Genomic DNA, 12,463 nt, shown 5'->3' on the forward strand with positions numbered 1-12,463 from the left:
TGAAGGTCAGACGTATCACAGCGTTCACGTGGATATCTCTGAAGACTGCGTTCTGCTTCGTGAAATGTGCCTGGAAATACAAACACAATGTACGGCCAGACATACATTATGTGTGGACAAAAGGTGCAAACGCATAGAAAAATCAGCGGTTTCAAAAATACGCTGGTACGTGTGGACGTAGCCTTATTCATTATTCAAGGCACAAACGGAAAGTCATGTACGCGTGCAACGTAAAGTTAGGTGAGCGTGCGACGTACAGTCACGTGGGCATGCTGCGTGAGCTTTCAAACTGAGTCTAAAGTTTTCGTGTGCGAATTGAAGCGAGTGCTCTCCAATCATCAAAAGTAACAAAGTCATTGAACACGTTTATACAGTTAACTTTACGTTTATCAATCATATATCACAGATTTAGAATTTTTTGTAGTACTAAGCAACTATATACAGAGCGAAAGTCTGGGTCAAGCGCCGAGGCGACGGCAAGAACAAAGGAAACCTCAAAGCGTTAAAGCTAGCTTTGTAAGGGAATATAACGAAGAAATTATGAAACGAAAATGTTTTCTTTGTTGATATACTTTGTTCGCAGTGCAATTTATTTGTTGCCGGATTGTAAGAAGTAGACACAATTTAAATAACAGTAAAAATTAACGAGTTTTTTTTTAATGTTATTCAAATGCAAACATGGAAATACCGAGTAGGAAAAAAAATCATTCATTCTTACCTTATACTAATCGTGGTGCAGGCCAGTGCAGTGCATGAACTGATGCCTTCTCCGGTCAATTCCGCTGAGAGTAAATTAAATGTCCCGCTCTACTGTAGAAGACAATGAATACCTGGGGAGGGGGGGGGGGGGGGGGGGGGGTGTACCAATGTGAGAGGGGTGCTGCGGAATAGTCCAAGTGATCGCTGCTTTAATTTCCCGGTCAACTATACATAAATTGCACGTAGACACGATTTTTTAAAGCTGGTGAACTAGACCAAGTCATTGATAACAAATGAACAATAAATCTACTTTCTCTGGTACTTTATACCCGATCAGTTGCAATGCAATTTAATGCTCAACTACAAATCGATGGTTTTTGATGGTGACCGGAGCCGAATGATCGTCAACTATAAATAGACGTTTTCTCGACGTTGTTGTTGTCACCTGGTCGACTATAAATAGATCAAATATCAATGACAAAAAAACAACGGTGAATCAACATCGTTACAACGTCTCTATAGTAAGACCGTCGGTTTACCACAGTATTTCAATGTTGTTACAACATTGGCATTTCAACCCCGACCATATACGACGGTTCGGATGAAAAATCAACATAGATTCAATGTCGTCTTGCTATCTGGGCATTGATCAGTTTCACGATTGAAGCAGCAACAGGAGAGCGAGAGAGAGAGAAGAGGCACTCGCTCCATATATTGGTTGTAAAGCTTAACGCGGGAATGCTTTACAAACATTCAGAGATGAACTTACACACTTGCTTTACTTCTCTCTGGAAAAACTTCCTCAGAATGAAATGCTGGTTTGGTAGCAAGGCTCCAAATACACACAGCCGCTCTATCACGTGAGCACACTGCTCCGACGTGCTACGGTTATGAGGCAAGTTACGCCATGTCGCAAGTTTTGTGAGGTGCTTTTTTGATTTTTAATGGATCGGATTACATTTTTTTATTTCTCTCCGATATCCGATCCAGTAATTTACGTCAGTATCGGACTGATACCGATACGTAATATCAGATCGGTTCATCTCTAGTTGATAGTCCACACAAAATCAGAGTTATGATTTAAAAAAATACGGGCAATGGGGTTTTTTTCTGAATAGAACAGTGGTATTTAAAGTTGGAAGAAATGGTTTAAACAGCGTTTTCTAAGGATAACACTAGCAAACACTCTTCACTTGTGGGCTAAAGGAAACAAAGCCCCTTCCCTATGGGATTTGAAGCGTACAATGTTGATCAATCAAAAACATTATATGGCAACATGTGACATTTAGTTGTTTGGGAAGAGGTGGAGGTTTTAGAAGTGATGCCAGTGAGAGAGAGAGAGCAAAGGAAAGAGAGCGAGTTTGGCTCTCAGCGAAGGCGGTCGCACTTTTCTCCTCTCCTCCTTCCCCTATCTTCCCTGCTTAGCCGCTTATGTCCTTGTCTTGTCTTGTGCTTTTTTTTTTTCTTCTTACTACCCTGGAACACTCTCTCACAGCCGGTGTCTAAAACCTAAAGAGAACTATGGATTTGATCAACTGGTCTCTGAATGCTATTGACACCCTCTTCTCAACGAGAAGTTTGGGCTCGGGAGAGCCTGAGTGCCCTGGAGGGACTTTCCCTGCTGGATACACGATGGACGGGTGGCAGAAATGGAGGATCGTGTGCCTGGCGGGACTGTCGATCGAGGACGCTGAAGATATCTACCTATTCAGAACCATGATAGCAGGGTTCTTGCTGATCGGAGCTGGCTTGGCCCTGGCTTATCGGAGAATCAAGACAGCGGGACTGGCTGCTCAAACCCCCACCAAGCTGCCTGCTGAGATTGGATTGACTGGACGAGGCGCGGCTTCTCAGAAAGGGCTCACAGACGGGGACATGGTCAAGAGCTTGGAGGCTATTGCGGCTGCAGTGAATACTCAGAATAACATCTCTGAGCGGATACTGGGACACATCAGGGAAGAATTAGCTCAAATCAACAACTATGGGCGAAAGCTGGAAAACATCACGGATCAGTTGGCTGCGGTCGCGAGGTCTCAGAATCGGCTCTGTGAGCAAAAGATTGACAAGACCACGGAATTGAAGGTTAACAACATCATGGAGAAACTGACGGCTATCCAACGGGAGATGGAGAGATCAGTGTCGGAGTGCTAAAACAATACAGCTCGAAATTCTCATGAGCTGTTGGAAAGAAATCACCATCTTAATACGGCTACCCCTCCGGTGCCAGCTGCGGGCTCAAGGCTGGAGCCGATCAAAACAATCCGAGATAACGCCTGTGTTGACATTGTTCCTCCCCATTCTAAGGCCACCTGGGTTGGCTGGCAGACTGTTTACTTAGCCTGGCAGGGCGAAGGACACTGTCTCCGCTGAACTATGGACACGCACACACATACACTTACACTGAAAACGCCTTCGATGCTTGTTTCCTGTGGGGGAAAACGGCGGGTCTACGTGCCGCGCTGGATAAGATAGCGCTGTGCGAGGCGGCTGCTGGGTTTGCTTCACATTGCTCCTTACCCATCACCCTACCGTGTGGCTTGTTATGTCTTCCCAATGTTGTGTCACATTTATGTGCTTTTTTTGTGCAGAGGAGTTTTTTTGTTTCCTGTTCTCGTGCTGTCCTACCATGGAAGCACAGCATGAGAAGGGGTCTCTTTTTTTCCTCTTGTACTTTCCCATTGTAATGTACATTTCAATGTTTTTCTCTCCAATGCTACCAATCTCCGACTGTATCCCCATGTGATGTCTGTGTGTCTATGTAAGGTCGGGAGGGGGGTCCCATTTCACTGCAGGACCCCCCTGCATGTGACGAATAAAGCCTTGATTGATTGATTGATTGAGTTTTAAGATGTAAGAGGTTTGTGACGGTTACTGTGTTTGTAGTTGGTGTGTAGTGTAGTCAATTGTTTGTTTTTTTTGTTTTGTGTGTCAGAACTGCTGAATGCAAAAAAAAGGCACCAAAGGCAGTGTTGTGGATTTTTTATAACATACTGTATATACCTGTATACACTGGACATATGCTCACAAATATACTATGTAATCATATATACTCGTATACACTATCTGTCATGAACTAGCTGTGTGAAGGCAGATGTGGACCCAAATGCAGAACTCACTGAACTCAAAATCGCTCTTTTATTGCAGGCCTTATAAAGAAACAGAACTAAACTGTGAAAACTAAACTGAGGACCGAGGGAACACAGAAAGGCACACAGGTTCGGGGAGGAGACATTGACGATGCGACACTGAACTGAGGGAGACGTGGGGTTAACGAGGGAAGTGGGAGCACACGGGAAGCACAGCTGACACAGATTATCATAACGAGACAGGGCAGGAGCAAACACAACATGAAGCATACCGACGAGAGACTGTCAAAGTAAAACAGGAAGTACACAGAGGTGCAGACAGGAGGAGAGAGAAAGCACGGGGAGAGCACAGACATAACGGGCTGGGGAAAACATGGAATAAAACACAAGTAGGGGAGACAAGGGCTCACAGATACACAGGGGGCACACAGGGTAAAGTCACATGGGGAAATCAAATAAGGAACATGTTAACAGAACCACCTAGGAACCAAGGCATAAATAAAGAACAAAATACAAAACACACGAAAACTAGGAGTGCTGGGCCAACATGGCCCAGGATCATGACATCATCTATACCTACACTGGAGTGTTTATATCATGGAATCACTGGGATAACCATCTAACCTACATGTTTAAAACCACAAGACCCACACATTTAGGTCAAATATTATCTACAATTATATTAATAAAGTTTGTGCCACTTATTGTATGAACACATGCTGATCAATAACATGCAATAATTGGGATCAATAAGTAACCTTTGATTGTGTTATGGCCAATGGTGACAAGTGTAAACATGGAGTTAATTCAACTTGGCCCTGCTGAGTGTGCACCTGGGACTCTTTCTGTCTGCTCATCTTTATTGCCCCATGTTGTGTCCAGCGTTTCCAAAGCCTATTTGATAAACAAACCTGCCTGCGGGGATGCACCTGGGATTGTTTTTTCACCTCAGCTGACAGAAGAATTTTACCTTTTTCCAGAGGATCTTTTTGAGTCTCTTGATTGTAATGGGATCTAAAAAAGCTGGATCTCCACATCGTTGGGGGAATAAGGTTACCATGATGGCTTAAAATTAGAAAATAACTAATTCAGACGTGAGATTGTGCTGAAAAGAACGATACCAAACAAGACAAAGTAAAAAGTTTTTAGAGGTGAAATAGAGACGTAAAATCCAAAGTAGTCAAAAACGGACGATCATACGCTGGACTCCAGAGGGTTAAGCTTTCTAAAGTGTTCTGCTTCAGTGTTCATGTCGAGTGGTTCACTTTGATACAGCAGTTGAATGACGAAATCTGTTGTCATGTTATCAAGTTTTTATTGAATGCAGATGTTTTCTTGTTCGGTTTGTTTGCAAAGGTTAAATAAACATTTAAAATGTTAAACAAAGAAATAGTTTGAGCTGTGATTTCATTTCCTGTATTTCAGAGTAAAAACTGAAATGACAAATGGAAACATGTTTACAGTCAGTCCCTCTCACTGAACAGGGTTCCTGCAGCTTATTACAAACTCTGACCCTAAATTTAAGAAAAATAAGATCTTGAAAATCTTTTTTTAAATAATCACTTTTTATTTAGTTTTATACAATAAAACAAAGTAAAAGAAATATCACTGCACAGACACAAAGACACACAAAAAACAAACGAAAGCAGTCTGAGCAAACAAAATTTCAGTAAGTCACATACTTGATCGCTCATATCACGACTATACACACACGTCCCATTTATGCTTTTGCATTGAAGTGTTTCTTCTCTGGATACCGGTCGAACAGATCGGCCGAGGATGCTATTTCCACTGCATTTCACCTCTCCCTCTCCCACCTGGACAAAAAAGTCACCTATGTCAGAATGCTGTTCATAGACTTTAGCTCAGCATTCAACATCATTATCCCCCAAAAACTGTTTGACAAACTCAGCAAGTTGGGACTGAGCACCTCTCTCTGCAACTGGACACTAGATTTCCTGTCAGAGAGGCCTCAGTCCGTCCACACATACCCACACAAACCACTAACAAACTCTATTGGACTCCACATACCATGCCTTTGTAAATACAGGTGCTGCTCTATGGACAATCCTACTCTCAGGAAACCTGCTCATGTCAGTCACTTTATTTCACATTGTAAACTGCAAAGCTGCTCTGTTGGTCATTTTAAACCACTTCAAAGTCACTTTAAATCTCAACTGTAAATTGTAAATTTTAGACTGCTATTAACCCCTCTAGTGTATACTTACTCGCCTTACCTCAGTCTCAGTCTCAAATTTCTTCTTCTTCTTATTATTCCTATACTTATTGTTGTTCTTTTGCACTATGTGGAACTGGAGCCTCGTTGTCTCGTCTGTCTATGTACTGAACTGTATGTAGCAGAGATGACAATAACGTTGACTTTGACTACTCTCTGTCTGATTGCAGAGCATTGTCCCCGTAATTTCGTACCAAGCCTTTCGGATGGTAGAATCTTAAAATTTTCTTTGCAACACTGAGTTACAGTAGGGGGCTGCTCCTTAATCCAGTTCAATAACACATCTCCTGACAATAAACATAATCTTATTTAATAACATGGATCTCTTTTTGTCCAGATTTTTATTCACAGGTAGCAACTGTGGTAAGAATTGACCCAGATCTTTACAGATCTTCTAAATTACTATCCAGTTCATTTCCTTGTTCATGCATAGCCAGAATTAATACATTTTTGGACAATCCCATAAAAGATGCATGTAAGTTCCGTCTGCTGTTTTACATTTGAGATAAAAGGTTGAAATGTCTTCAAAATCTTTTATTATTTTTTTTCTTAAACTTCCTGTAGGTGTTAAAACTTCAGATTTTGTGTTTAAGATGTGTAGGAATGTTTAGCTTATTTTAGAGTTTAGGAATGTGTTAGATAGCATGTAGAATTGTTGTAGAGAAATTGACACTGCCCTGGATATAAATAAAGGCCTGACTGTGTCATGAACTTAGGAGTAGATTTTAGGAGACCCTCCCCCACTTGAACTGTGAAACTAAGACAAAAAGGAGTTAATGTTAAGTGGAAATTCCTCAGGGCATACCTAGGTGGGGGTCTCAACATTTGTAACTGGATAACTGTGGTCTGGAAGGGAGATGGGTTTTTATGACCCCTAGGAAGAGACACACACCCACAGAGTTTTAACTGATATACTCCCACAACTATATGCACACTCACTCACGTGCACACACATACACAGGTATCCGCACACAGTCACTCACGAGCACTCACATAGACACGCGGGAACGTGCACACACAGGCACTCACGTGCTCGTGCACATAGACACAGAGAGTTTGCAGCACACCATGGGGGTTTTATGATGGGGTCACTTCTATAAAGCTGACTGTAACTAACAAAGAGGTGAAGATTTTTGCAGAGAGACACCGGCCTCGTCTTCCCTTCTAGAAGTGCATGCTTAAATAAAGATGAATAAAGTTTTTGTAAAAATGACTACTGGGTCCGGTGCATCGCTGGAGGCCCGAGGAATAAAAAAAGAACCGGGGTAAAACTGATTTCCCAACAGATGCCAAAATGATTAATTTTGGAAACTCATTTTTTAAAGTTGTCTTTTCACTTGCTCAGAGTTTAACAGCATTTCCTGATCCAAGGCTGCTTTTATACCGTTTAAGACAAATTCTGAAATTTGAATGTTGCAGCGACGCATCATGTGAAGTGTAGCCTCGGTTTCAGCCTCGGTTCACCCCCCCTCCCCCCCTTCCCCTTACTCCAGGCCCAGCACCTGCCTCTCTCTGTTTGTGAGTGTGAGTGTGAATGGAAACACTCACACTCACATTCCAGCAGGGCAGGTGCTCCTGTTTCCATCTCCACTCAACGCACTGTTTAAACCTGAGGGAGACATTTTTTCTAAACACAGAGCCTCTGTGGTTTTCAAAACAAAAACATGCTGTGCCATAAGGGACATTATTACTGAGACGCTCTCACACACACACTACTTAAAACCAAGAAGATTTCAATTGAACAGGAAAGTATTTTAGCTGCACAGGAAGGTGAGGAAAAACAAACAGCACATTCATGCACAGCTCAACACCGCAGTGATCTCTACAACAGTAGACACCGGCTTCACTTCCACCACAACCCTCACTACACTCAGTAGAGGTACAATTGAAAAATTTTTACATCACAATTTTAATCTCTAACATCGATTGTGCCAGGTAAACGTAGTGTGGAGAAAGACATTGAGGTGTGGTGTTGAAGTAAATGTACAGAATGGTAGCTCTTTTTGTTTAAGTACAGGGTCAGGAATTCACTATGAAATAATATGAACAAACATATGGAAGTGTGGTAATGCTTTCTGATCTTTCAACAGGCATTTTGACAGCAACCACAAGTTGATTAGATGACGCTTTATCAAAATAAATCCATTTGGTATCCTTGTTGGTCTTCAGACAACAATTCTGACGGCTAAAGAACCAAATGGGACAGACCAAAAAAAAAAGAAAAAAAAAGAAAAGATGACGCTTTATCCTGCATGGCTGTGTTTATGGCTTCAGCTGAGCTTATCCAATAACAGAGCTTATCTGTTATTGAATAAGCTTTGATATTACTTATCCAATAACAGAGCCTCAAGTGTCTTGTCATTTTTTTTGGAAGGAATACAAAACTTTGGTTTGCCCCTAAGGGTCAGGTGTGATCATGGTATGGAAAATATACAGGTTGCTCATTTTATGTTACAGAGAAGAGGAGTAGGCAGTGTTATTACAGGTGTTTCAGTAAATAAACAAAGAATTGAAAGACTGTGGGCAAAACTCAACAGAGTTGTATCAAGACACTTTATAAATATCTTTAACTTTATGGAAGAACAGGGTATGTTGGATTCACTGAATGAGCTACATCTTTTTTGTCTGCATTATGTTTATTTGCCAAGGATTGAAAGAGCATTAACAAATTAGTCAATCAGTGGAACAACCATGGTCTCTCTACACAAGGAGGACAGATTCCTCTTCAGCTGTAGCATCCAGGTGTCACAATGTGGGAATCCAGTCGTTTATAAATGACATGTTTCATGTTGATAGCTATTATGGCATTGATGAAGAAGGGCCATTACCAGAACTTCAAACAAACAATAATGCCAGATATTGACATCAACATAAATGAGACTGCAATGAACATTATTCAACAAGTAAATCCATTAGAAAATGATGGAAATCATGGGCTAGATGTTTTCTTCACTTTTACACCTTCTACATTGAATCAAATATTTTACAAAAAATAAAAAAGTATTAAAAAACATTTCAGAAAACATATCTGATTGAAACTAACAACATATTGAAACCGTTTTCTTTAAAACGATAAAATGACAGCTCTGTTGTGAAACAGAAACTGAGACAGGCAAAAACAGATGCACATACACGTGAAAAGAGTAAAGTGAGACAAATTTTATATATTCAAACTCAACAATCTAAATAAACTTCTGAAATGCTGTTAAACAATTAGTATCTACCTGTATTAATCCTGAAGAACAATCACTTCTTGTCAAATTTATGTCTTAAAACATTTTAAACACATCTTAAAACGCAACAATTTGACTGAGGCAGGTAAATTTGGAAATATTAAAACCTAAACAAGTTAATACTCAATACTCACTTTGAATCAGTAGAGAGACCAATACAAAAGAGAAACACGCAAAGTCCTCCAGCATAATGTGTTCATACCCTGCCAAAGCCGTAAGTGTTACCTGATGCAAAATCAAACTTCACCTTGAACGGCTAGAATGAAACATGCAGTGGCAGCCTAATGCAGTTAACACACATGTTGGCAAGAGGGAAAATTGGCTTCCCTTGTCTTGTCCAGCCTGATTACTCCCAGCTGTGCTCTCCTTCTGTGTCTCATTCCCTCGTTATCCCTCAGTGTATTTAAGCCCTGTGTTTCTCTTTGTCAGTGTAGTCTCCCTCATGGCTGTGTTTCCCTGTGTGTTGGTTTATCCATGTCCCAGTTAGTTTTTCCATACCATTTTGTTGTCGTGAGTTTTGCGTTTGGGTCCTTTTTCTGCCTGCACACAGCCGAAACATGACAGAAGACTACAACCAGACAATGGACCCAGCAGCTCACAATCCGTCCGCTGAGCTCCAGGAGGACATGATCTACGAGGTGGAGTTTCTATGTCAGGAGTGGTTTGCCCTGCCAGTTAAGGAATACCAGGAGGAGTTAGCTATTCGGTTACAGAGAATGGTTTCCAGACTTCCCTGGCTTTTCGGCTCACTAAATCCACTCATTCAGGACTTCCTTGTCACCACTGTACACGTACGCACTGAGCAGCTGCTCCTGTGTGAAGAGCCGGAGGATTTTCAGCCGAGTCCTCTGGAGGATTCGCGGGCCGGCTCGTCTTCTCCCTCTTCCAGGAGAAAGCAGCGTTCACACCACCGTCGCTCCACAGCAGCTGAGCAGACAACTTTTGTGAGTGAAAATGACTGTTTGCCACATTCTTCGCAATCTGGTACCAGACCAACTGCCATTTCATCCACGGTTAGTCATGCTGCTCCTATGAACACTTTAGTTTTTCAACCAGCTCCTCTGAGCCTTCATAATCCTGATCCTGTATCTGAGACTCTCTGTGATGCTCCACCAGTACCTCACTGTATTTTTTCTGTGCCTCAGATGGAAAATGTGACTAGCAACAGAGTGCCAACTGGCTAGGAACCTGGGACTCAGTGCCACAGAACTATTGAATAAAGTTGACTTTTGTGTTTTAGAACCATTTAACTTTGAACCTGCTCACCATGCTTTTGTGTCCATCCCAGTTAACACTGTTCAGGCAGCATCTCATGAGACTGTTAGTATGGCTTTACCCCTGGAGTGTGTTACTCATCAGCCCATTTACACAGAAACTGTCAGTGAAAATGTTCCTGAGCTCCACTCTCTGCCTCCTGTCCCTGCACCCAGGGCAGTTCGGGCCCAGCTTTCCCCTGCACCTGTACCAGTCCCTCGGGTGAGGGAGGCTGAGATCCAGTTGGTCCCTGCTCTGGTTTCCAGGCTGGCTGAGGCTCTGCCAGTCAATGCACCTGTACCAGCTCCTCGGGTGGGGACAGCAGCTGTCCAGCTGTCGCTGGTACCTGTCCCGGCTCCCAGGGTGAGGCAAGCCAGGACACAGCCTACCTCTGCACCCGTACCTCCTCCTTGGGTGGGAGCGTCTCGTGTTTGGCAGGTGTCTGCACCCGTTCCTGTTTCTGCTGTTTCCACAGCCGTTGCATCCTGAGCCGCCTGTGCACCCTGTGCAGCTTCAGCTAGCGTCCCTTAAGCCAGAGGTCTCTGTACCTGCTGGCTCGGTGTCTGTCTCTTCAGCTGAGCGTTCAGGAGAACCGTACCAGCTTCCTGTTCCTGCTGGAGGCCCATGAGAGCCCCACCAGCAACCTTCCTCGTCAGCTGGGGGTTCAGGAGAACCGCACCAGCCACGTTAGCTGGAGGGCCCGAGGAGCCCGTCCAGCCTCATGCCACGTCAGCGGGGGGGGGGGGTTCTGGAGCACCCGTTCAGCAACTCGTCCCGCTTCAGCCTTCTGTTTATGCTGGAGGGGCCCGTCTGGGCCTGGTCCTGCCTCGCCTGATCCTGCGGATGCCAAGCCAACTCCTCGTCTGCATCCGGCTCAGCCTGCTAAACTTCATCCATGCCTGGTTGGGCGTCAGCTGACTGACGCCAGGCCACTGACTGGACTTCTTTGCCGGTGCAGTCGGCCTCCTGACCTGCTTCGTCGCCACCGCTGGCTTCGCGGTCGCCCCCTGAGCTGTTCAGTCATGGACTGTTGAGCCGTCGGCCCCCTGAACTGGATAGTCTCCTGTGTGGCCGTCCTGCAGGTCAGCCTCCCAAACTGATAAGCCATGGACTGTTATGCTGTCACCCTCTGGGTCGTCCTCCTGAGTGGTGCTTTTGGACTGTTTCCTGAGCTTCAGTGCTTTTCATAGACTTTTGTTTTGCACCATTTCATGAGCTCCAGGTTTTTGGGGGTTTTTTTGTTTTGGACTTTTGCTCTGGCTTTGGTCAGTCTGGGTCCTTCTCCTGCCTGCACACAGCCGAAACATGACACACTGGCTCCATGTTAAATCTAGAATTGAATATAAAGTCCTGAATAATCAGGCCCCATTATTTCTTAAAGACCTTATACTGTAGTACCGTATGATCCCAACAGAGCACGTCGCTCTCAGACTGCAGTCGTACTTTTGGTTATTAGTTTTGAAAACTAGAAAGAGAGCAGAGCCTTCAGATATCAGGCTTCTCTTCTGTTGAACCAGCTTCCAGTTTGGATTTGGGAAACAGACTCTTCTCTCTGCTTTTTGTTCCCATTATCACAAAGTGATCGCTCATAGGGGGTCGTCTGCTTGTTGAGGTTTACTGCAGCGGTGCAAACTCAAATAGCTGATAATGAAGAGACAACAAGGTTTCAAATTTATCCAGACCTTAAAGTTCATGTGTGTTCTGCTTAGCAGTAGAAAATCCACAAAAATAAGGCTTTTATGCCATAAAAAGAAAAAAATGCTTCCTTGAAAAGACTAAATTTACAGGTTGATATTGAATATAACATAAAATAAACTGTGTATGGAGTGTTTTTGAATGGGAGAGATGCAGAAATAGTCACAGTCAGTGAGGCAAAATCTGTGGAGAGGTGAATTTAACAAAAACAAAGAAAGCGAGCCTTTATTATTGGCTGGACACAACGCTACAAAGTAAGA

The sequence above is a fragment of the Pelmatolapia mariae genome, linkage group LG9 (genome assembly GCF_036321145.2).
Source record: "Pelmatolapia mariae isolate MD_Pm_ZW linkage group LG9, Pm_UMD_F_2, whole genome shotgun sequence".
In the NCBI taxonomy this organism is placed as follows: Eukaryota; Metazoa; Chordata; class Actinopteri; order Cichliformes; family Cichlidae; genus Pelmatolapia; species Pelmatolapia mariae.